Below are 23,016 nucleotides of genomic sequence, written 5' to 3'. Positions count from 1 at the left end.
AGTAAAGCAACCTAAACGTATATAATTCCTTTAAGACCTATGTTAAGCAAAAAGAGAATGCTTGTAGCTTTATTTTTTGCATCCTGAATGGACGACTAAGAGGGTTTATGGACATTCTTATGCAAATCAGAATAAATGGAGGTAAATGTTTTACTGAAATGTTTTCCTCATCTGCCTCATTTTGCTAAATTTGTAAGGGGCAGAAGAGGTTTGGGGAGAGCATAACATTTCCCCCTCCACAATACAAATGTGGGTGCACATGGATTTTCATGCTCGTCTTAATGTAATGGATTCCTATCAGTGCTGGACATGGACAAAATATACTGTGGGAACATTCTCCTAATTCAAGCAGTGGTGCTGTGGGGGCGAGGGGGTGTGGTCAAGGGACATGGCCTCAGGCACGGTCATGCAACAGAGTACCTCTTCAAAGAACTTAATCTAGGCGATCTGCATCAAAACAAAAAGCATTATGGGAAAGTAAGAACGCATGCAATTTTAAAATTTGAAACATGGCTCATAGTGATTCAGTAAGAAACCCTACAAGTTGGACTCTGCGGTTTTGCTTGGTCACAACACTAACCCCAACAACAAACATTTCTTTAAACTGCAGGGCATATATACCAGTCTGGAAAGCTGCAACTAGTATGTGAGGCTTTGGCTGTTTCTGTAGTCAGTTTCCTGTGCCGAATCCTCTTGAAAGATGGGTTGCTTGTGCATGCAAGAACTGCATTAGAAAAGATATCGCTGGGAGTGTACTGCGCTAGCCCCTGGACCTGTAGACAGAGCTGTTCTGAAGTAAAGTTATTGCACGGACGAGCAACCCAAGCTTCAACGAGCAGACCGATTTCCGAAGAATGAGCGCTGACCAGTCTTCTGAAAGCAGTCTGCACGTTGAAGCACCGCTCTTTCTTGTTCCCGCCCATTTACTGCGCTGATACCTATGTAAGCCAGCTGATATATGACACCCAGTCAAAAGCAGGTGGATCAACCATAACAATCCATTGTAAATACTGCCTGCAAACTAAGATTTGGGTGAAGTTGAGCATTTACACTTTTCCAGTAACTTGGTGGAAAGGCGAAGGATAAAGGTGATTTTTAACTTTTTTACTTCTCAATTTTCCACCACCCAGTGGAAAGGAGGAATATTTCACCAAGGATATTTTGCATAATAGTGCAAAAGGTGTCAGTCCCCTCTGGTGCAATTAACATGGGAATGAAAATTACCTACTACAATTTCAAGAATGCAAAGTATTACACGCCCTTGTTTAAATCACTATTAGGTTACATTATAGTCATTATTTAGTAAAAACCACCAGCTTGAGGTTATGTATAGTGCAAAGAAAACATGAATATTCAGACCTCTAAAGTTTACCCTGGCCATGAGTTAGAAAAGTTAAAAGGACATTGAGTAATGTTTCTTTACACTTTCGATTCTGGGACTTTGTTTTTCTTTTCCATTTGAAGTTAAATAAAACTACAGGTCCCAGAACTCGACACAAAAAAAGGTTTGGATGGCCTTCTCACGAATGGCCACAGGAAACCCGAGTTCTCTGAATCCTTAAAACGAAACTTACTTTTTGTGTGTAAATATATCAGCCATGTTATGTTATACGGCATTAGTATTGCACCTACTGCCATGAGTATTGCCTCGAAGCGCAGTGGGAATGAATGCTCTTCGGAGGACTGTAGTCCGAGATGCGAGATGTTCAGGAAGGATTTTTAAAATGCGTGTGTGCATTTATAGCCAGCACAATGGAAGGTAGGGAGTGGCTAGGACCCTAAAAGCAGCCCATAGATATCCGATGAGAGGATGGGTGCCATGACAGATTGTCAGGGGAGTAAGAGTCAATGAGACTGATTATGTGAACAGCTGGACAGAATTTTGTCGTGGAACTCAGCTGTATTCTATTGGAGCCGGTGATGTGTGTTTGGGTGGGTGACATTGAGCAGTGTTTATTGCAGATGCATGGTGGTGGGCGGGCTGTGTCCCAGACGGGATACAGCTATGTTCCGTTGAGATGGATTTCTTGACGTTGCAGCAAGGCACGGCTGACACCTAGTTAGATGTGACAAATCGAAGGATTCACCCATTTCTCCCTAGGAGGGAGCCTTTCCTTGTGAGGCTAGTGAGGTGAGCCCGCTACACCACATGCCCCCTAGGAGCAGCAAGGACTCCTGTTCTGATTAGTAACTCCCTTTCCATAACACTCAAACAACCCAAGGCTATATCAGTCACCCGAACCCTCCTACATCTGTTATTTCAACACCTCAGCAGAAGATATTCGTTTGACAGTGATACGAGTAAAAACTTAAGAGTAAAAAAGAATACAGAATTGCCAGATACTGGGATGAAGAAACCCAAAAGAATTATGAGCTTAAGTCCAACTTAAAGAAAGGACTGCAACTGAAAATTGGGGAAGCCCAGAAAAGAACCATAAAAGGGGGACGAGCCGGAGACCAAAACAGAGAGACCCGGGAGTTTCAAACCAGCTGGCAGGAAGCTGGTAACCAGGAGAGAACACGGTTCTCAACAGGAAGGAGCAGCTGGAACCTAGCAGTGCCCAAGCTGCACTGTGCAAGGGGCAGGTCTGAGGACGCTTGCCAAAACAAGTAACTGTCAAGTAGCACCCAAGCCACAAGTGGATGCCCAGAGAGAATACTTACGCGGTGGTGGCTGGGAAGGAAAAGGTACAGCAACACCTTTCTACGCCGAGACCACAAAGGGAGAAAGCCACCGTCTCGGAACGAGGAATCGGAGAGAGTGCCGACCCAGTGACGCAGCCCTTCTACACTACAGGTAACGGGGGAAGCGAGAGGTCTGGTGGACAAGGCACTGATAACAAGAGGCTGAACTGGATTACCAAGCCCTTTAATATGAGTAGCAATTACCCTGGAGATGGATGAGGATACAGATTTTAATCATACATCAATAACAGAAACGACTAAGATAATTGGCAAGAGGAAGACTGTTTCAAAATCAATTATCTAAAACAGGGAGTACAAGGAACATCAACGAATACGCTAGATCCTCTTACTAAAACATTCTTAGTCAAAACTGAAATTTTATACACAAAACTCGTCATCAATGACGTTATCCTATGTATGTACTAACGTAACCCTACATGGCAAACTACAAAAACCTAGGAGTATGGGCGAAGTGGTTGAGGTGGGGGTACTTGGCTCCTTCTCTACAAGGCAAAATAATATCCCCATTAATAATAATGAGAGCAAATATAAGGAATCGAGTCCTGTATCCTCTATGCGGTGGATTGTAAATGGGATAGAGTTCCAGGTATCCCCCACTCCATGGTGCTCTCTATCTCGCCTATCTTCTCTAACTGCTTCGCTATTGACTATCCTGCTCTCCTCACTAAATCTGGTAGGAAAAGGTTTAAAAAGGACATCCTGGTCTCCAACCCAGGCCTCCCTATCGCTGACACCTACACTAGTGCTTGCTCTAAGGAAACTCACTGACATCCTCTTTTTCGTGCCTTCGCCTGACCTATGGACCCTTCATATGGTCTCTGTGCTCTCTCCTTTTTCCTCTTCTCCCATTAATGGTGGCACTCGCTGGGATGTCCTCTTGGCCCCCTTCCGCTCCTCTAAGGCCATCATTAATGTCTACGCTAATGGGACCGTCTTGGTCCAAGGCCCTCAGGCCAACCTTCACCTGTTTGATAGACGCTTCCTTTGCCTCATCAACTTCCTTTCCTCTCCTGCTGTCCCCCCTCCTCTGTCCTCGGCTACCTTGCCTCTACCCTCCCTCCCTGCCCCCTCTCGTGCTCCTACACCTCCGCAGGGCGTACCTCTGATCTGTACCCCTCCACGGAAGTCCTTCAAGGATGGCAACCTTCTCCACATTGTCACTCTTAACTCTCGCTCTGTCATCAAGCATTCCTCTGATATCTGTCGCCTTCTTGAGGAATTGGACCTTGACGTTCTCGGTCTCACTGAGACATGGTTCAGCCAGCTCTGTCACCAGCTTTGACACACTCCTACCTGTGCAGGGGGGGGTGTTGCCCTTATCTTCCCTGAGTGGATTCCTGCCACTGTCACTCCTACGCAGACCTACTCCTCTTTTGAATGTCTTGTCTGCCGACTCTCTCTCTCTCTCTCTCCTAGCCATTCCCTTACCGTGGCTACTATCTATCGGCAACCTGGTCAAATTTCCTCCTTCCTCTCTGAGTGGGCTGACCTCTCCTCCTCACTCTTGTCCTCCACCACTCAACTCCTCTTTCTTGGTGACTTCAACATCCACCTGGATGCCTCCTGTCCCCCCAATGGACTCTTTCGTGACCTCTGCGACTCTCTCTCACTCTCTATTCTCCAGTCTGGGCCTACTCATTCTGCAGGGCACACTCTTGATGCTCTGATATCTTCTGACCTTCCCCTCTCTGTCCCTCTCTCCACTCCTCTCTCCTGGAGTGATCACTTTCTCCTATCCTCCCACCTCACCCTCCCTACCCCGCAGGCAAAGCCACCCTCATCATTGCCACCCACCTTCTCGGCCATGAAGCGCGTGTCAGTTGAGGCTTTCGCTGCCACCTTCTCCCCCCCCCTCCCCCTTCGGCTGACTCCCACCCTGACACAGCCCTCTCCATGCTCCACTCTGCTATATCTGATACTCTTGATATCTTTGCCCCTGTCATGGGAATCCGCTTGAAGCCCAAAGCCAAATGTAACTCCTGCTACGACTCGGATCTCGTCACCCTAAAACGCAAGTGCAGGGTGGCAGAGAGGAAATGGCGTGCTTCATGTTCATCCTCTGACAAACTGGCCTGCCGCCTGCTCCAAAGGCAATACCGTCTCTCCGTTCTCACCAAGAAGAGAGCCCTTATCCAAGCCCGCATCTCTGCGGCATCTAACAACTCGGCTGAACTCTTTAAAATCTGCAAGGAGCTTGCCAACCCTGCTGCAGTCTCTACCTCTCCTGTCCCCTCCCAGGCCCTCTGCACTGCACTGGCCTCTCACTTCATCTCTAAAACTCAGGACATCCTGTCCTCACTCTCCTATCACCTCCCTCCCTCTCTTCCCGGCTTTTCCTCTGGCCCTTCTGCAGCCAGCCCTCCTCCCTACTTCTCTGCCTTTCCCCTTTTTTCGGACGAGGTTTCCAGACAAGTCCGATCTATGAAAGTCTCGTCTAAACAGGTTCACCCCTGTTCCTCCAAAGCTATCAAGGACCACAATGACTCCCTGGCTCCTGCCCTGGCTGACTTTTGCAACCACTCCTTCGCCTCTGGAGTCTTCCCATCCCCCCCTCAAGCACACCCTTGTGCACCCTCTTCTTAAGAAACCCTCTTCCGACCCCTCCTGCCTGGCTAACTATCGCCCAATCTCCATCACTCCCTTCCTGGGCAAGCTCCTGGAGAAACTGGCCATCTCCCAGCTTAACCTCCACGCTGAATTTGTTGGTAGTCTTCATGACCATCAATCTGGCTTCAGAGCGGCCAGAAGCACGGAAAATGCTCTCCTGAATATCCGTGATGACCTGCTCTTGAACCTCGACTCCAACACTCCGTGTGTTCTCATTCTGCTCGATCTCTCTTCTGCCTTTGACACTTTCAACCATGCCATTCTGCTCAACTGTCTCCGTGATAACCTGGGTATCACTGGTCAGGCTCTGGCGTGGCTGACCTCTTTCCTTTCCAATCGACCCTCCCAGGTCCAACTTGGGTCCTTCCTCTCTGACATCTTTTTCTCCACCTGTGGTGTTCCCCAGGGATCTAATCTCTCTTCATGGCTTTTCAACCAGTATCTGGCACTCCTTGCCCACCGCATCGCCGCCCTCTGCCCCAACTTTCAGTGCTATGCGGACGATACCCAGCTCATTTTCAGGCTACCCTCGGCCTCCTCCTCTCCTTCCCTCATCTCTGACTGTCTGTCTGCTATCCAGGAATGGTGTGCCGCCAATGACCTCTGCCTTAATGCCAGTAAGACTGAGATTCTACTCATCGGCACACCCACTCCCTCCTTCCCCGCGGCTCTCTGGCCAGCCTCTCTTGGCTCTCTTCCTGCTCCTACCTGCAAGGCAAAAAACCTCGGGGTCATCTTCGACTCCACACTCTCCTTCTCTCCTCATATATCTGACGTCTCTAAGAAGTCACACTACCAGCTGCACCTCCTCAGAGGTATTCTTCCCTTCCTCTCCTTCCCCCAGAAGCTCACTGTCTCCCGAGCCCTGGTTCTCTCGAAGCTGGACTACTGCAACAGCCTCTATCTTAATCTGCCTGCCTCCACTCTCCGCCCTCTGCAACTCATCCAAAACAGAACTGCGAGACTTGTCCTTGGCCTCAAGCCCAGGGACCATATCTCTCCAGGACTAAAATCTCTACACTGGCTCCCAGTGGCTGCGAGGATTAAGTTCAAAACCCTCTGCATTGTCCACAGGGCCTTCTGGGGCCTGGGGCCTAAATACCTTCAACTCTCTCTTCCTAAATATCTTCCTTCCCGAGCCCTTCGCTCATCCGTCTCCATCTCCCTCAGGGTCAGCCGCTTCTCGAAGCAACGAGCTGTGGGTAGATCTCTCTCCGCGGCAGGGGCCTCCCTCTGGAACAGCCTTCCCGCCTCCCTGAAACTTGAGGAGAACCATCTCCGGTTCCGGAAGCACCTCCAAACCTTTCCCATTGCTTCTGCTTTCTCCATCCCTCTCCCCTGCTAAATTCTTCACTGAAACTGCACTGAATCTGCTACTGCCCCTTCCCAGCACTTGTCTGCACTTATCTTGCACTTGCCACCAGCTGGCCCTATTTATTTATTTTTTACTCTACTTACTTTGTACTGCACTTCCCTCTCCCCTTCCCCTTTTTCCCTTCCCCCTACCCCTGCACTTGCGCAGTCTGAATGACACCTGGCCTAGTAGGATCGTTGTCTGTCTTCCCCTTGTTCCCCCCTCCCTGCCTCGTCGCGCCTTGAAACACTTGTGTATAGGCGCGTTACAAATGCCATATTATATCAGGTAGTGGGTGCTTGGACTGAGAACAAGGCGACACCTATTGTGGTTGATTCTGCCAATGGAATGACAGAGTGCTGCACCTGATCTGAGGTTTCTTACAGGCCTGTAGCATGTATGTTTATGTTGCAGATATTCTGGTCCTGTGTTGTGGAGAGCGGGGTGGGTGATGCGCATTGCCTTGAAGGTGGATCATTGCCCGATTGGCAGCCAGTGAAGGACACAGGGCAAGTGTGATGCATTTTCTAGGGCCTAGGGCAAGGAGGAGCCCTGCAGCAGTGTTTTTTTCATTAGTTTTCTTAGTTGTGATGTGGGCACCCTCAGGTATAAGGCATTAGCGTATTCTAAACATGAAAGGATAGCAACGATCATGGAGACTGTGGGGGAAGGTCAGGTAGCGAAAGTATGTGGCAGAGAATGCGCATGTGTATGTTGCCCATTTTTGTCACAGAGCTAATGTGATGTGATTAGGTCAAATCCACTCCATAAGGCATCCAGAGTTTTTTTTACTGTGTTGGAGGTTGTGGGCCTAGAGAGATGGGCCATGGGGTAGGTTGGAGGAAGAGGGTGGCCTTCCCACAGAGTATGATCTCAGTTTTTCCTGGGTTGAGAAGGTGGTGGTTGGCAGTAACCCAGTGTTCGATTTCTGAGAGACATGAGGCGCAGGAGGGACCCTTTGGGATTAAGATGATTTGTGTGTCATCTGCATAGTTATAGCAAGAAAGGTTGTAGGCTTGAATGATTGCGAGGAGGGGGCTCAGGTGGAGGTACAAAAGTAGAGGGAAGAGCGAGCCACCCTGTGGCACTCCGTGGGCAACTGGGCGGGGAGTCGAGGAGAAGGGAGGCATATGTATTATTTGGGATCTGTTGGAGAGTAAGGAGGATATCCACTTCATGATGCCGAGAGAGTGTAGTCTGTCAATGAGGGTGGGATGGTCAATTGCGCCGAAGGCTGCCGAGAGGTTGAGTAGAATTAAGGCAGCACAACCTTCTGATTTGGAGTTTACTTTTACTTTATTGCATTTCTCTTGTGCAGCCATAAACCCATAGGTGTGAGGGCGCGGACAGGTACAGAAAACAGAAAAAAAGAAGACAGAGAGAACCGGGAACGAGAGGTGGTCTAAGAGTAGTAAACTACTACTTAAAGAGGAAGGTTTTTAGGTCCTTCTTGAAGTTGCTAAAGTTGCTTAAGAGTGTCTTAAGATCATCCCAGATGGAGGCTAGGCACGATTGAGTTCCTCATAAGGGTCGCAAGCAGGATTGGGCAGTGTAGAGGATTTAGCTGGATTCTGTGAAATGGCATAGTTGTGAATATGCTGCTCGGTCGATTAGTTTAGCTATGAATCGGTTGTTTGAGATGCGTCTGTAATTGGTTGGTACAAGGTGGTCCAGTGAGGGCTTTTTTTTAGCAGGGGCTTGATGCAAGAGGTCTTGAATACTGATGGGAAGGTGCCAGAGATGAGAGATGTTTAGACTAAAGATCTTGCGATGTCAATGTCGCAGGGAACAGGTGGAAGTTAGGATTACCTTTAGTAGAGTCAGGGGGCAAGGGTCTCTAGGGGAATCCTGAGGAACAGCTTGTTAGGGGAGGTTTGCTAAAGTCCTACTGGCAGTTAAGACTTAATATGCTATCCCAGTGGTTTGTAGATCCCCCCAACTCTTAGTATCAGTATGTACTAGCTCAGGACCTTGGTAGTGTAGCAGAGCAGTCAGGCTCATTTTAAGAGGAAGATGTGAGCTGTAGGTAAGCACTCTGAATACTAGTTAGACAGGCACAGCAAAGAAGCACTTACACATATTTATATAAGTTATATATTCATTATATTTACACCAAAACCACTTTAAATACTTCAGATGTTTACAGTAGAACACTAGATAATACACTTCACTTGTTTGTTCGCGGTTACAATTGTAGCAACTTTAGAAAGGGAAAAGACAAGGTTATCGTATCATTGGTAATTGCGCACTCATGCGTTTTTCCACAGGTTATACGGTAATGCATTTACTCTGCAAACACATATAGAAAAGTCACTTAAAGTCAGGAAAATAAGTGGTTGGTGCAACATGAGCTTAGTTCAAGGTTCTAGAGACTGTTTCTTCTCCTGGGAAGTCTTGTAAATCCAAAAACGCAACCCTAGTTTAAGGCAGTTTGGCCAGTGCTTGAAGTCTTGACAAACAGCGAATAATGAAGAGCTCCTGCGGATTTCTTCAAGTGTCTAAAGTTATTGTAGCAGCAAGTTAACAACTAACAAAGGAGACCGTAAAACAGACTTGTAAAGGGGACACAAGTAGCAGCTTGGGTCAGACATAAGAAGGGGTTACCCTCAACACCTCTAGGTGTACTCCAATGCTCTGGAGCGACTTCTAAGAATCATGTAAGCAATACCTTTTCCCCCCACAGTACATGGAGTTTGTAGAAAGTGTTTGTGTTGGCTCCTCTAGGATGTGGCAGCTCTGGCCCAGACCTCTGGATTCCTTGGTGACGAAAGACAGGACAATGGATGGTGTCTTTCTTCAGGTGTCTCGAGGGGTGACCTGTGGCACGACTTTCAGCACCTTCTTGGTTCACTCTGCGGTTTTGGCACTTTTTCAGCAGCACTAGGACACGGATCTCCCAGTCAATCTTCTCCACTTCCTGCAGTCCCACACCCTGGTGAAGGGGTCTGGGCAAGTTGGATCAGATATCTGGAGTGTCCTTATGGGCTCAGCACAGATTTGGATGGATTCAGCCTTTCCACGACGATTCACTCGAAATGGGCAGCAGGTATTCTGGTATTGGGCTTCCGCAGCTCTGGAAACTCCTAGGACCTCAGGAGATGGCTTGTTTCAAAGTTCGCCTTGGGACTGTTTGTTCCCACCAGCCAAAAGGGAAGGTGTCTTCAGAGCTCCTCTGTTGCACAGAAAACGGGGTATGGGCAGCAGTGGTCACTTCTCGGTGTTGAAAGGGGTCTGCAGGTGTCTCTGGTCGTCTTCTTCGGTTACTTCGGTTTCCTGTGGTCAACTTGCTTTACAATCCAGAAGCTCACCTTCTATACAGTTCGAGCACATACTCCTCTGCAATCTCCCTCAGCATTTTATAGAAAGGGGCGTTTGGCTGTCAAATCAAGACAGCCAGACGCCCTCTGGGAGCTGGTCCTATTCAGGCACTCTGGCAGACAAAGGAAAGGGTGGTGGAAGACTCCTCCGGCCACTTCCTACTTGCTCATACACTATAGAGCCTAGGCGGAGATACCTACAGCTTCCAGCCAAAGGCAAAACGCACATACTGTCCTCCCCCGCCAAGAAAGGTAGAAGGGCCAACAAAGAACAACCACACTAGTAATGGCTAAAAAAGAAAGGAGGACCCAAGTTGGTACTCGAGTGCCCCTATTGCGCACTACCGCGGCTGTGCATATAGTCTGCGGTATAAACAATACAGAAAAGTTGGTAGAACACGTCCACTGCCACTAACTAGGTGATGGTCTATGTGACAAAGAAGTCGCAGGCGCAGAGAGAAGGGGGATACGAAGTATCCCTCTGGCGCTCCACTGAAGATGGTGGGTGCCAATCTCTCAGACGATATAGTTTGGGAGAGATACTAAGCACCTCTCTATCCTTAAGAACTGTATTTACTTAAAGATCTAGAACAAAACAAAAAGTCTTAAAGGAGAACCCAAACGGATGCCTTCCAGAGCTATGGAGCAGACAGACTCCATAGTACAGGTAGAATACAAATAATAGAGTTCCAAATGTCAGAGCACATAAGAATGAATGAGTGGAAAAAGACAACACTCATTCAGCATTAAAAGAAAAAGGTCCAGAAGTCCAGCAAAAGGTGCTGGGGGTATCACTTCCAGAGGGGATGAAGCACAATAATGATGAATCTCCCTAACACAGCTGTTAAGATAGTAGCTTAAAAAATGTATGGTTGGAGAGTGGCAAAGATGAGATGGGTGGGAGGAAGGAGGATCTAATGTCTTGGACGAGGTCGCAGGGGAGACAGAGGTGTGAGCAATGCTATTTTAGTGACCATGGCGATGTTTCTTTCTAGGGCTATGTTGTGGAAGTGGTCCCAGAGGAAGTTGCAGTGTGTTTGGGTGTGGGTGGGGCAGGAAGTGGTGCATGCTGGGGCATTGAATTCAGAGATAAACGGGTGGCGTTTCCAAGAGGGGCTTGGAGCCTTGGCGATTCTATTCTAGTAATAGGATTTTTTGGCCTTGTGTATTTCAGCATGGTAAGCTTTGAGCTGGCAGGTGTAGGCTATTCTGTTTGAAGGCGAAGGGTCTGCACGGCATCTGCATTCTAGGATGTGGTTCTGAGATTTGAAGGTTTTGAGAGGTGAAGTGAACCATCTGGGAGAGAGGCCTTGTCTGCTAGAGAAGGATCTGACTAGGGTGAGTGGGCTGAGTGCTTCCGAGAGCCAGTGATCAAAGTGGTGGGTGGATTTCTGGCCTGAATAAAGGGGAGTGGAGGTTAGGGATGTAAGGATTCTACTAGGCCAAGAGTTACTTTCACTTTCTTCCAAATGCCGGAGCTGGTAGGTGGCCCCGGGGGGAAGAGAGGGTCTACAGTCGAAAGAGTGAAGAGGATGGCAGAGTGGTCCGTCCAGATAAGTGGGCAAGGTGGCAGTGCATTGATGAGGCCTTGTGAGCTGAAGATGGCTCAAGGGTGTGGCCTGCAGAGTGGGTATGGCCTGAGACTAGTTGCGTTTGATGTAGTGTTTCCTGGTTGTCCAGTAGGGATCGTGTCATGGAGTTTTATGTGATGTTGTACCAGATATTGAAGTGCCCTAATATTGTGAGGAGTGGGTGGGAGATCAAGATGGCTGCTAAAGAAACGCTAAGGGATTCTGCAAAGCATCTATTGTATCCCAGGCTTCTATATACGAGCAGGAAGTTGCGAGTATGCAAGTGGGTAAGCAGAACCTTTATCACGAGGGATTTGCAGTGAGTTGCAAACTTGTTCCTCAGGGTGTGAAATGGAGAGGAAAGATTTGTACAGGATGGTAATGCCACCTGCCCTGCTGGTTCGGTTATGCACAATAAGGCTGTAGCCTGGAGGGAAGGCTTGTGAGACCCCAGGTTTCAGTGATTTCGGGAATATCAGGGTTTTCAGATGAGATGAGGTCGTAAACATTGTGACAATCTTTTGCAACAGACCTGGCATTGATCAGAATTACCTTAGTCTGCTAATTGGTTTTCTGTTTGAGGTAGGGAGGCTGTAGATTCTGGAGGAGAGCCGGGGGATTAAGAGGGTAAGGGAGACTTGTGCATCCAGATGGATGGGGTTGGGATCATATAGATGTTGGTGGGGGGGGGGGGTGTTGAAGGCTGATGCGGTGATAGCAGTAGAAAAGGGGGGCTGCTAGGGGAGGTATGGTAAATGCCTTGAGTATGTAGTGTGGTAGAGTCTGAGGGCGAGGTTGGGTACCAGGTCTGAGATGGTTTTGCAGTTAAGATGTCTCTCAGGGATGCCCGTGGTTTCCGGAGGAGGGAGAGGGGTAGGTAGCCTTGTGCATTGTTGGTGGGGGTGTGGTGCGTGAGAGAAGAGTGTTCACAAGGCGGAAGTCCTCTGGGTGAGGTGGGTGTAGTGGCTACTAGGGATGGGAGTGTATGTAGGGGGCGAGTAGTCGAGACACTCATGTGTGGAGTGAAGGTTGATGTGGATTCTGTGGTGAATAGGGGGTTGAGATGGTATGCAGGGCTACAAACTTGTTTCCAGTCGGGAGAGGGGGAGGGGTGGCGTCTGGTGACAGTCTTCTGGGGATGCTAGTGGAGTCTGGTGAAGGTCTTCTAGAGGTGCGAGGGGGGTGCCTGGTGTGTGTCACTGGTGGGGTATTTAGCAGGCTGAGGAGCGATTTCACTGGGTTAGGTGGCTTTGGGGAGGCAACAAGGGTGTAAGAGTGTGAGGTAGGGGAGGTATGTTCTATAGAAAACACACAGAGGCCTGGTGTCCCATCATGCATATACACTAAGCTTTTCAAAAGGTATTTCTATTTTTGACTCACTTTTTCTAAAACAATGCACACATTTGCCAGGTCACTGGCGCTCTCCTGATGCCTTTCAGATGGAAATGCCCCATAACGTTTCATTCACGTGTTAACTAGGTAACAGACCCTTATTAAGCACTGCAGTTAGTGTCCCAGGCATTGTAAATCTTCTGCCTGCAAAAGAAAGCTCTGAAGGCACAGAGGTCAATGGTCAAAGGTGGGAGGGTCGAGGAGGATTCCATAACACAATGGTGTTGTTGGCCAAACCGAAAGGACGGTCAAATAACAGGTGCAAAACAGTTGCAGGTGTTGCCCCTGGAGAGCCACTAGTGGGCTGACCTCTGCACACGTTTTCACTAGACTGATGGCAGTGGTGGTGGCCCACCTCAGGAGAGGTTGAGTGTCTACGTCTTACCATACTTGGATGACTAAAGTAACCTGGACGCCAGCTTGCTGATTCACAACTTGGACTTTTCCCTGAATTTCCAGAATTCCAGCACGACCCCAGCAGAGACACTCCAGTTCATTGGGCAGTCCTGGCCATGTAGATAGGGATGGCTTTTCCTCCAGAGGAAAGAGTTCCCAGCAATCAGAAAATGGTCATGTTGTTACAGAGCTCACACTGGCTACCAGCATCAGCCTTTCTCCACCTTCTGAGCTGCATGGCTGCCTGCATTTTTCTAGTACCAGAGACCAGGTGGAGGATGTACCTCTTGCAGTGGCTGCTTCATGCCAATAGTCACAGTTTTTCCAGCGACATGTCAGATGTCCTCAGTGTTTCAAGGGTACTGACCAACTACCTGTTCTGGTAGTCTACCCGGGAGAATTTGACAACGGGGGAACCATTCGGGACACCTGGGTCGGAGGCACATCTGGTCACGGACACATCACTGAAAGGTTGGGGTACTCACTTTTGAGACCTGCAGGTGGAAAGGCTTTTGTCCGTGCCAGTGGCACATGGAGCTGTGAGCTGTCCGACTAGCGCAGACTTCATTTGTGGCAAGAATGTCCTGGTCCTTGATGGACAACACAGTGGCAATGTACTACCTCAACAAAAGGAGGAGTGTGCGGCCATTGCTCCATGCAGGTAAAGCCATGAGGCTTTGGTTCTGAGTATAGAAAGCCAAATCTATCTCCTCAGCCTATCTTGCAAGGACGGCAAATGATTTGGCATATGCCCCAAGCAGACAGGGCTCTGATTAGCCCTGAGGTCATTGTGGAGATCTTGGACCTTTGGGGGGGAACGCCTTCAGTAGCCCAGTTTGCAAACAAATCCAGCTTGAAGTGTAGATTGGTCTGATTGAGGGAATGTCCGCCTTGGGGGGGGTTCCATGTGATAATTCCGCCGCAAAAATATTACGATACAAAAATATCGCCATATTTTTGCGGCAAAATGCACAATGGACCCTGCAGGGGACACCCCCGCAACCCCTGCATCATTTCTTAATGTGCAGGGGACACCCCGCAAACCCCCGCTCCCACATAATATCCCCAATAAAAATATCGCCTATGGCGAACCAAACAGCCATATTTACGGCGATATTTTTGTTGGGGATATTAATACCTGATACCGGGGGGGGGGTGCAGGAGGGACACCTTCTTGGTGGAATGAAGGAATGAAGTTTCGACTTCCACTATGTGTATCTCCCCAATTCCAATAATCCTGTTGGTGCTCAGAAGGTTGAGGAGATTTCAGGCTTGCCTAATTCTAATCATCCCAATCTGGCAGAGGAGAAAGTGGTACCCAGAATTTATGTAGACGACCATTTGCCCTCCTTGTTACCTTCCTCAGTGGACAGATCTCTCATCCCAGTCAAAGGGACTGGTGGCTTCACCCAAACAAAGATTCACTCAGCCTCCAATATTGGCTCTTGAGAGGCTAAGGTTTGATAGCTGGGATTTCATGTCATCTTGGAGACTTTGGTAGCTGTGTGCAGACCTTCTATGAGGTTCAACTATGCATGCAGATCGTGGAATGTTGTAGGGAGAGAGGTGAAAACCTTCTAGGTGGTCTTGGGAGTGTCCGTTTCCCCTGGCCAAGGAGGGTTTACAGGTGGGCATGGTGAATGTGTATCTGGCTTCTCCTTCTCGGTTTAAGAGGCTGCCAGGCCAGGGTTCTTACTTCTCAGTCCCCTTAGTTGCCCTTTCTCAAAGGGCTTGTGAATAGTTTTCCACCAGCCAAGCTTGTGGTTCCTGCTTGGGACCTTAATATCGTCCTTCTTGATGGCAGTCCCTTTTGAGCTTTTGGCACTCTACATCAAAAATGCTTCTTACTTTGTTGATGGTGATGATCATATCAGTCAGGTGTTCAAGTGAGATGCAGGCGATGTCTTGTAAGGCCCCGTTTCTCCAATTATTTTAAAGGGAAAGGCAAACAGTTAGGCCTCATTTTTGTCGAAGTTTGTATTGAGTTCCACGTTAACAAGAACATAGGGTTGCCAGTGTTTTTCCCACTATCCCAACCATTGATGGAGGCGAGGCTCCATAGATGGGATCCAAAACGGAGGGCAAATTATTACGTGGATAGGGCGGCACCATTTTGCAGGGACGACTAGTTGTTTGTTACATTCCTGCAGACGTGCCTGGGCCATGTGGTTACCAAACAATTATCTTGCTGGATCGTCTTATGCAGAGCGCAGAGCTATGAAAAGGTTGGGAAGGAAGTCTGTGGGTCCCTTGGCCACATGAGGGGTGACTTTGGAAGATATCTGCCAGGCCGACAAGCAAACAACTCTTCATACAAAGAATTACAGTTTGGATCTGTCCACACCTAGGGATAACCATTTTGGCAGTACCAGTTTAAAAGGTTTTCTGGTCTAATGCTTTCAGCCTGCCTTCTAGTTTACTGGGATAGATGTCTATCCAGATGAGGAATCTATGGGAGGATTCAATACATTGAAGGGAAAATAACTTCCTGGTAAAGGTTGTTTCTATGAATTCTCCTCCGAAATATTCCTCAGCACCACCTCAGCTTACCCCACTTTTTAAAGTTTTCTTTGGGGTGAGTTTTAAGAGGAATTAAAAATATTAATTGGCCGTCCCCAGTTTATATTCCGAGCTAATTAAACTTGATTGGGACACGGTGCCTCGTGGGGCATTATTAATTTAAATTGGAATCCAGTGGGGAGAACTACAGATGCATTTTTGAGGGTCGTTAATCAATTACTGGATATGTGTATGTTAGAAACTTCAATTGAAGGAATCATTATAATGGGAGATTTAAACAATTCCTGTTTTGCGGAGGGGAAAGGTGCAAAGGGAGAAAAATCCAAGGCATGGCTGGCTGGCCTTAATGGAATCTAGGGGCTTGCTAATGGTAAACTGTACTCAAAAGGGGGATATGCCCCCTAAAGCGACCTGGTCCAGGGGGAATTGGGCAGCCATTCTGGGTTACGTTTTTGTCTCCAGAGGGCTGTTCGATTCAATACAGGACCCGATAGTGATCCCTCAGAATAGCAGCAATTGTGATTTAGTGTTGATTAGCTGGGCCGTCTTAAGCTCTCACTATATGAGACCCATTTATGGAGTAAATCTGAAGGTCTCCTCTGGGAAAATCCGATTTAAATGGACACTGTCCACGCTGAAATTATTTAAATAGCAATTAGTGGGACTAGGTACTGAGATCATGTACTATCCATTACTCTTAGGTCAGTTCATGATAAAATGACCAAGGAGAATGACCAACCGAAGTAAATATACCCATGCTTATGATGTACAGGAGGCAGAGAAAAAAAAAAGCAATTTAGACAGGACATTTTGTGTCTGGAATTTAGGGACCCGGTAAAAAGATGAAAATTAATTGAAAACGTTAAGCAAAAATTGGCTTTGCACACATAAACCTTTAGTGTTACAGAGAGATGCAGAATGCATGATTAAAGCATTAGCAACTAAGAACAGTGCAGAAATATGGGCAATTTTAAATCAGAAGCAGGGTACGGAACAGCAAGAATTACAGGCCAATATGATATCGGACGAAGCCTGGATAGACCAATTCCAAGATCTATATGCACTCACAACTATAAGTCAGAAAGACATATTCAAGCTAAACATAAAGAACAAATCATTATTACTTACATTTGATAAAGACGACATACTGGGAATTATTGCGCTCCTTTCTGCATCCTGAGCGCCTGGGCCCGATGGGCTGTCAAACGACATGTTGAAGGCCCATCCGGAGCAATGGGCTGATATACTATCTAATATGTTCCATCTAGTTCTCAGGGAGAGAAACATCGGTGATAGTCCCAATTTACAAAAAAGGCCCACAGGCTGATCCACAAAACTATCGCCCGATGGCACTTTGGGATATCTCAGCTAAAATATTTGGGAGAGTGATTTTTAAACAAACTATCGACTTGGGTGAGGGACGAAGGCATAATTGATACATTCCAGTCAGGGATTGTGACGCCACTAGGCACCGCCATAAATTTGGCTCCCTTAAACCTACATAAACAAGCGAAACTCACCAGTCCGCCCCTTTACTTAGCATTTCTCGACTACAAAGCAGCTTTCGACTCAGTCAACAGGGCCAGGCTTTGGAGGAAACTAGAAAAATGGGGCTGCCCCTCATTTACCTAAGGGCCTTCATCATAACACCTCAATACAGGTAAGGCTAAATCAGCAAGGGCTTCTGTCTAAATCAATTCCAACGGCAAGAGGATTGAAACGAAACAGGGGTGTTAGCCCCGGGCCAGTATAATTTTTATTTGGCAGATTTGGGGCCTATTTGAAAAGTACCAGCTCATTCCCACTGAAGATAGGAAACCATGTAATTCAATGGCTCCTATATGCAGATTATCTGGTCCTGATTGATCAGACGCCAGTGGGACTTAAAACTGTTACTTGGGCTGGAAATATACTGCCAACAGAATGGGCTTAAAATAAATGCTAGAAAAACAAAGGGAATTAAGACAGGGTGAGAATCGGAGGCGGCTGAGTTCTGTGCAAGCTCTGTGAGAAGACTCAGTGCGGCTTGATTCTTCACTGTTCGGAGGTCACACGGCACGGCTCTTCCCAAACTTACCAGTTCCTCGGCTCCACGGGCTATCGCAGCGGCCATTGCAGAAACCAGCGGCTAGCAACCAGCGTCCAGCTACTGCGTCCAGCTCCTGCTCGCAGCGCTCAGAGGAGGAGTGCGGAAGTGCGGTAGACGAGTGGAAGCGCCGGAGCCAGTGTAACTGCTGGTGGAGCAATTTGGAAATTTGGCAGCATCGGCTTCAACTCCATAGCCCCGTCTCTCAGCGCGCACTGTGTTTTGGTGCAGCGCTTGGAGCGAAGGTGGGCTCGAAGGGCCGTCTACGTTCACAGTGAAGGTAAATACTGTTTGCTGATGTACTACCTGCTGTTTAACGGCAGCTGGTAATGCTGCTATGACATCTACATCTACACCTACAGCCGCTTGGGTGGAGTGTGGGTGGGCGGGATTTACAATGTTCACCGGATAGAAAACCGGATAAAAAAACAGGACAGAAACTATTTTAAATATTTTATTTGGCCTAATATACAATATATAATATATAATATTTTGTAAAATTGGCTTGTTAAATAGCGGGCTGTCAAGCTCCTCTAAGCTATTTCAACTCTCATTGGCCATCTAGATCCTCTTTAGACCTATATATCTAAATATTGAATTGGGTCAAACACTCCTTGGGGACTGCGGGCCGCTATACTAAGTTTGCATCCTTTGACCCGAGGATTATATATTTGAAAGAGACAGCATAATAATTTTAAAAAAAAAACAGACTCACCAGAAGCTGGGGCAAACAACACACAAGATTGGGTGTAATAACGCAATTGATACTGCAGGAAACCAAGCACTAGGAGAACAGACTGCAACTAATCTGATTTCTGGGGACAAAGACTGCTGCAGTTACAGTTTGGTACCTTTACCATTCGAGAAATATTTAATCATGAAACTGCACAGTTAAGCCCTGCAAGATGACCATAGATACCCTGAATGGGATGGCTCCTATACAGAGGAACTAGGAAGCCAATAAACAGAACCATTACCACAGAGTGCTACCATTTCAAGTTTGGCAATAGCCAACACAATTACAGTACAGGTGCACGCGGGACATACAGGAGGCTTGACATCTACTAGCACCCCATCTGATATTGCACAGCCATGGAAGCGTGGGTTGGAATATACTACTACGACTAATAAAATCCAAAAGGAAAATTGAGGAACACTTCGGGAAGAAAAAAAACGAAGCCAAAACGAGAACAAGATAAACTCCAGGAACAAAATCGCTACAGAAAATGAAGATATGGAGTCTATACCCAGAAAAGCAGTTTCCCCATCGGTTACTACGCAAGAAATGAACTCAAATGGAAAGGAGGTAACAACTGACTCATTGAGGGAAGGAGACGAAGAGTGGATACTTTCGCCGGAAGAGAATACTGGCAAAGAAGCAATTGATTCACCTATGGAAGCAGAGCAAGACCATAGGAATTCAGCAGAAGAAGAGGCTTTGAAGCAATCAAGCACAGATACTTTGGCAGCTTTGAATTTTGTATTAAATTCTTTGGTAACGGCCTTTGACCAACTGAAATCTGAAGTACAATTACAAGCTGGAACTCTATTGGAGGTGAACAGAGAAACAGCCCGTATAGAACCAGCTATAGTGGGGTTGACCTCAACAATCAATACAATAACTATACCCTCATTGAAAGAGCAGAGGGTGGAGCTTGCAAAACAAGACTTAGATCTAACAGCCATTGAAAGCACTCAGGCAAAAAACAAAGAGGAGGAAGATAAGAAAAATTGCCTATTGTTAGAAATATTATCCCTTTTGAAGGATGATAAAGTATTGAAGAACAGGGACCTAGCAGGTACAAAAAATACAGATCAAGGACCGAGTGCTTTGACGATACCCCTCTTTCGGAATCTGTTCTGGAAGAATTTAGAAGACTCGCACAGGTTATAGGAGAAAAGGATGGAGTAACTGAATCTCCCATAATAAAACAAGGGGTTTCGTCAGAAAATAAGATAGAAGAATCTCCTAACTGGGAAGAAGCTGGTAAACAAAGATCTAAGGGAAGAAGGAAAACAAAGAAGAGAGGCAAAAGGATAAGTACAACAGCATTTCCAGTCATACGTCAAAGCCATCAAAAAACGGTCCATCAGGAAAATTAAAGGGGCCGAATTTGATGAGTGATAAGCACATAAAAAGCAGAGAGAAGACAATTATAATTCAGGAAGAAACAACAAAGGATGAAAATGGTGACAAAGCTCTGGACACAGTGAACGGAAGACGGGAAAAAGCGGTGGGAAAAAGTGGAAAGCTCCCGACACATGCAAAGGAAAACAATAAGGGGGGGGAGAAGAGGTTCCAGAATTAAGAAGTAAAAAAAGAGAACCTCCGGCATGGGGTCTGGCATGGATTCACATGCTCATGAATATTCCCCGTCGTCAGGCTGGTAATCCTCGGTAAAGAAAAATCAGTATCAGTTTCGTTTCTGATCTGTCTTTCGTAGTAGTAACCAATCACTGATCTCTGCGTCATACTGACCACAGCCAATGACTGCCATCTCCCTAAGCCCCGCCTCTGGCAGCCATCTTCAGATTTGGTAGCACGTGAAGTGGCAGTATGACCAAGTGAAGAGCCGCAGAGGGGTAGGCGGGAGGGTTCGCATGTGAATCCATGCCAGACCCTTGCTGGGGAACAACAGTTACAGTTAAGTAACTTGTTCCTTCTCCAGCATGGGGTCTGGCATGGATTCACAACCTCATGAATAAAAGAATACATAGCAGTACACACATGCACAACCACGGGAGGTGGCAACAGGCTCAACATTAAGCAATACCACAACTCAACATTAAGCATCTCTTACCTTCTCACCAGGCTCACCTTAGGCAAACAGGTTGCGCAGCACCGCTTGGCCGACCCTGAACTCCTCCCTGGAATCCCGGTCGACGCAGTAGAATTTCGTGCAGGTGTGCGTCGACCTCCACGTAGCAGCCCTGCAGATGTCCAGCAGGGGCACACCAGATAGGAACGCCGTGGTAGCTGCGATCGCTCTGGTGGAATGGGCTCTCGGACGGCAAGGCAGCGCCCGGTTTGCCAACCGATGACAGTACATGATACAGCCGGAGAGCCATCTGGAAATAGAAGCCTTTGAGAGAGCCTTCCTCTGTTTGACAGGTCCAAAGTTCACAAAAAGTTGTGACGTCTTCCGAAAACTCTTCGTGCGGTCCACGTAGTACTTCAGCACTCTAGCCACATCAAGCGAGTGCAAAGTCCTTTCAGCCGGCGACGAAGGCGACGGGAAGAAAACAGGCAACACCAAGGGTTCGTTGAGGTGTAAGTCTGACGGCACCTTGGGCATGAAGGAGGGGTGCGTCCTGAGCACTACCCTTGTGTCGTGAAAAGTCAAGTACGGGGGCTTGCAGGAAAGGGCCTGGATCTCTCCCACCCGTCGTGCAGAGGTGATGGCCACAAGAAACGCTGTTTTCCGCGACAAGAACTTCAACGGAGCTGAGTGCAGAGGCTCGAACGGAGGTCCCATGAGCTTGGTCAGCACCACGTTGAGCTCCCACGCCGGGGCCAGAGCCTTCACCGGCGGGAACGATCTGTACAGTCCCTTCATGAATTCTTTCACCAGACGATGAGACCACAAAGACGTCCGTCCCGTGGTTCTGGTGTATCGGGAGATCGTAGCAAGATGAATCTTGATGGAAGCGTGCACCAGTCCAGCCTTGGCCAGCGTCAGTAGGTACGGCAGTACTTGAGGAGCCGTAATCCGTAGAGGGTTAATCTTCTGTGCGTGGCACCAGACAGAGAACCTCTTCCATTTGTGTCTGTAGCATTTAAGAGTTGAGGACGCCCTGGCCTTTGCAAGAACCTCTCTGCAGTCGGCCGTTATGTCGTAACCTCCAAACTCTAACGCTGCAGGAGCCAGGCCTGCAAGTTCAGCGACTTCGGGTCGTGATGGAGGATGGCGCCTCCTTCCCTGGAGAGAAGATCCGCGTCCACTGGCAGCTTGATTGACGGGGACGCTGACAAGTCCAGAAGGTCCGGGAACCATATCTGCCTCGGCCACTCAGGTGCGACGAGGATCATCCTGCACCGTGACCTCTTGAGCTGGTCGATGAGCCGGATCAGCAACGGCAATGGAGGGAACGCGTATAGGAACAGGCCCTCCCAGGGGGAACGAGAAAGCATCGCCCATGCTCCTCGGCTGGGGAAACCTGCTGGCGGACCTCCGGCACTTGGAGTTCGTCGCCGTCGCGAACAGATCGATCTGGGGTGTGCCCCACCGTCGGAAGAGGCGGTCCACTAGATCCTGTCGTAGTTCCACTCGTGGCACGAGCGCAGCTCTCTGCTGAGCGAGTCGGCGATGGTGTTTTTTATTCCTGCCAGATGAAACGGCACCAGAAACATCCCTTGCTACTGCCCTGCTTCCTGATGTAGAACATGGTGGTGGTGTTGTCGGTGAAGATCCTCACCACCTTGCCCTTGAGGGATGGAAGAAAGGACTGGAGGGCCCAAAACACTGCACGGAGCTCCAGGACGTTGATATGGAGGGACTTCTCCATCCGCAGCCAAAGGCCCCTCGTGTGCTGATTTTCGGTGTGCGCTCCCCACCCTTGCAGGGAGGCATCCGTGGTCACTGTCTTCTGGTGGTCCGGGGTCTGGAAGTCCATGCCCGCCGTCGGGAGTGCGCGGGTGCCCCACCACCGGATCGCTCGTCGGAAGCTCTCGTCGAGTGTGATCCTGTCCTCGAAGCTGCCCGTCGTCTGGATCCAGCGAGCGTCCAGGAACTCCTGTAACGGGCGCATCCGAAGCCTGGACAGGCGGATGAGATAAATGCAAGAAGACATCATTTCGAGGAGGGATTTGATGGACCTCACCCTGGCCGCGTCCGCAACCAGCATCCGCTGCACCTTGCCCAAGATGGCCCTCGTCCTTTCCTCCGACGGAGAGGACAGAAGCGCCACTGTGTCGAGTTTCGCTCCCAGAAACAGTGCGTCTTGCGCGGGCACCAGGTGGGACTTGGCGTAGTTTATGGAGAATCCCAGGTCCGTGATTAGTTGGACGGTCCTCGCCGTGTGCTCCGCAGCGAGCTCTTTTGTCTTTGCTCGGATGAGCCAGTCGTC

At 48.3% G+C, this 23,016-nt stretch overlaps 1 protein-coding gene across 1 annotated transcript in view; it reads right to left on the bottom strand.

Annotated features, from left to right (window-relative positions):
* The window catches only part of LRRC8B (leucine rich repeat containing 8 VRAC subunit B), a 257,767-nt gene that overhangs the window by 45,469 nt on the left and 189,282 nt on the right, over window positions 1-23,016 (bottom strand). The window lies entirely within an intron of this gene.

Source organism: Ambystoma mexicanum, chromosome 1q (genome assembly GCF_040938575.1).
Source record: "Ambystoma mexicanum isolate Mex_15411 chromosome 1q, UKY_AmexF1_1, whole genome shotgun sequence".
In the NCBI taxonomy this organism is placed as follows: Eukaryota; Metazoa; Chordata; class Amphibia; order Caudata; family Ambystomatidae; genus Ambystoma; species Ambystoma mexicanum.
The sequence above is the reverse complement of the archived record's forward strand: the minus strand, read 5'-3'. Positions and strand labels throughout refer to the sequence as shown.